The sequence below is a fragment of the Lolium rigidum genome, chromosome 6 (genome assembly GCF_022539505.1).
Source record: "Lolium rigidum isolate FL_2022 chromosome 6, APGP_CSIRO_Lrig_0.1, whole genome shotgun sequence".
Lineage (NCBI taxonomy): Eukaryota > Viridiplantae > Streptophyta > Magnoliopsida > Poales > Poaceae > Lolium > Lolium rigidum.
This window is the reverse complement of record NC_061513.1, coordinates 7,751,420-7,754,045: the sequence shown is the minus strand read 5'-3', so window position 1 is coordinate 7,754,045 and position 2,626 is coordinate 7,751,420. Positions and strand designations below refer to the sequence as shown.

Genomic DNA, 2,626 nt, shown 5'->3' with positions numbered 1-2,626 from the left:
CAATGCATTGTCTGAAGTTTGCACTGCTTGGCTGGGACCAAACATCAGAGACCTATATGGTGCATAGAAAAAAAAGTTACTTTCACTAAATATTGTATCAGCAATGGAACAGATCTAGCAGCGATATATTAGTAGCCCAGGCCACATTGTGTCTTTCATCACTGTCATCAACATCATGTCACTCTCTTTCTCTCCCATTGTGGTATCTTGATCCATGAATTGCACCTGAATATCATACTGTTGCTTTTGTAGATGTTGTCATGCCTTCAAATGTTATCTTCATGCCATGAATTTTCATGACCACTAAATGTTTTTACTGTTTGTTGTTTATCCAGAACGCCATCTTTCTCTGTAAGACATTAGTTTACTAGAGTCGTAACATGAATCTTAGTTTGGTATGTGATTTGAAGAAAAAGGTGCTGGTGCGTCGTCTTCCCAAGGTGGTGGTTATCACCGCTAATGCCTAACAATATGAATGATGATGCACAAAAAATACTAGTCATGTGTCACGTAGACATCGAGCTTTCTTGTTGCCTACTGGAGAATAGCCATGTTGGAATAATGATGATGGTGCTCTAGTAAAACTGAATGTAATTGGAATGGTGATTTTACTTATTTTGGTTGGTACTTATTTGCAGTCAAATAGTTTGAAATAAAATATATTTATGTGATCTCTCCTGATGCTTGTTATTATGTTATGATGGAGCTATGGAATCAAAATCGACTGACTTAATAAAGCATTATGGTTTCACTTAAGAGAGCATTGTCACATTTGGAGATTGGGTCATGTTCAGGTATCAGAGTGCTTGCTTCTTGTATTTTGAAAAAAAAAAATCTTCTTGTATTTTGAAAAAAAAATACCATGATGCCCTACTTCAGACTCTAGTCAACAAAGTCGGATATTTGTCCAGCCTGAGCACACTATTGCAATCAATCTCCGAGGTCAATTGCTGGTGGCTCCTACGCATCTATCCGCTGCATACACAGGGGTGTACGCTTCTTCTACCACATCCACCATGCAGCATATGGTAATTCAAGCACTTCTGCCCAAGAAAGCCAAACAAAGCACACTTTTTAATTTACGCAAAAAAGCAAAAAAAAAAAAAAAAAGAATAAGAGTCATATAATTATACCCTCAGAATAGAAGAGGTGATGTCAGTTACTTGGAGGAATTCTGAACAAACAGTGACGTAATTGCTGCTGTCAATGTATCCTTCACTGATAATAAATTAACGATGCTAGAGTCAGCAATTAAAAAATCATGAATGTAAACACTAAGGTTACACACGCCATGTTTAATAAAACTCTGAAACAGAAATTTCAGAAACTTAATCATAAAGAGTAAGGGAATCCTCCTGTAGGCCTGGCAAACCCTTCTAAAGCACGTCCTTTGATATGTAGCCAGCACCACTCCTCCAGGAACTTGATGGTTTATCAGTTGTAAAATACCTGAATTTTTCCAAGGATGCCATGCTCAGAAGTCAGAACTAACTTCACCCATATAGCAATGGACCTACCTCAGCAATACCAAGCTTAAAATTGGGATAGCTACTGTCAAGTTTATCAAATTCCCTTTTCAGCAAGATGTCGTCTAGGAAGGCTGGTTCCCATTTCCTGGTTCCCATTTCCTCTGTGCAAGGCTGCTCTTTATAACACTCACTATAGGTGAGAAACAGAAAAGTACAAACAATTGGTCAGTTGCATCTAAATGAAAAATATTATGCCCTAAGCGGTATAGTGGGATGAATATACTTGCTCTCCAACTACGACACATGAATACTTAATTAGATTATTAGAATGCAAATGCGGTATATTAGAAGCATACAATCTAGTGCAAACACTATAGGAAGCGGCAAGTACGACAAAAATGACCAGATTATCCAGGTGATCACAGCTATATACATGGATGCTCGGTCCTTACCTAAATCCAACATGTTGCTTTCCTCTCATAAAAAATCACTTGGAAGTTCAGTTTGGTAGAATCATCAGCAACACAAGTTGCTACCCATGGTTAATTTAATTTTACATGCACTCCTAGCATGGCACTACCTAACAGCACCCCGAAGATAGGAAACCGTGGTAAGTAACGCTAAGAGAGCGTATTAATATGTCAAAAAAATCATCGTAGCAAGTCAATTGTACTAGACTAAACAATTGAAAAGAGACTGGTGGTTCACAATATCATCCGTAATCTCATTTGATTGACAAGATTGCATATCATATCCTTATTTTAATTACCTGTGCATGCCGGTGGGAGTCCATGTTTGGTGCTTGTCCATGGGCGAAGTTCTTTGCCCAACCGCCGGTGCACAAAGCAAGTAGGCCCAAACCTGAAGCTATATACTGTGAGTTAATCTCACATTCTGCCAAATCCAATGTCACAGTGCTGTTATAGAAAACTCTGCTGCCAAATCGAATGCAAGAAGGACATCGATATGTTGACCACTGCAACAACTTGCCACTATTGTTGTCTTTGTGTTTGAAATCAGAAAGTTTGCATGGTGTCAACGATCTACATGATATAACTGGCTATATGATAAAAGAAAAATGAACTGGTAAAGTGGTAAGCGCGTTTCTTCGGCAGATAGTAGAAAACAAATTATAAAATTTATTCTATATTGCTAAT

At 38.0% G+C, this 2,626-nt stretch overlaps 1 long non-coding RNA gene across 1 annotated transcript; it reads right to left on the bottom strand.

Annotated features, from left to right (window-relative positions):
- Window positions 1–903: 903 nt before the first annotated feature.
- On the bottom strand, window positions 904–2,626 carry LOC124665047. Its single transcript, XR_006990457.1, has 3 exons — window positions 2,239–2,626; window positions 1,134–1,449; window positions 904–1,043 (listed from the first exon to the last, which is right to left on the bottom strand). It is a non-coding gene; the product is annotated as an uncharacterized LOC124665047 (long non-coding RNA).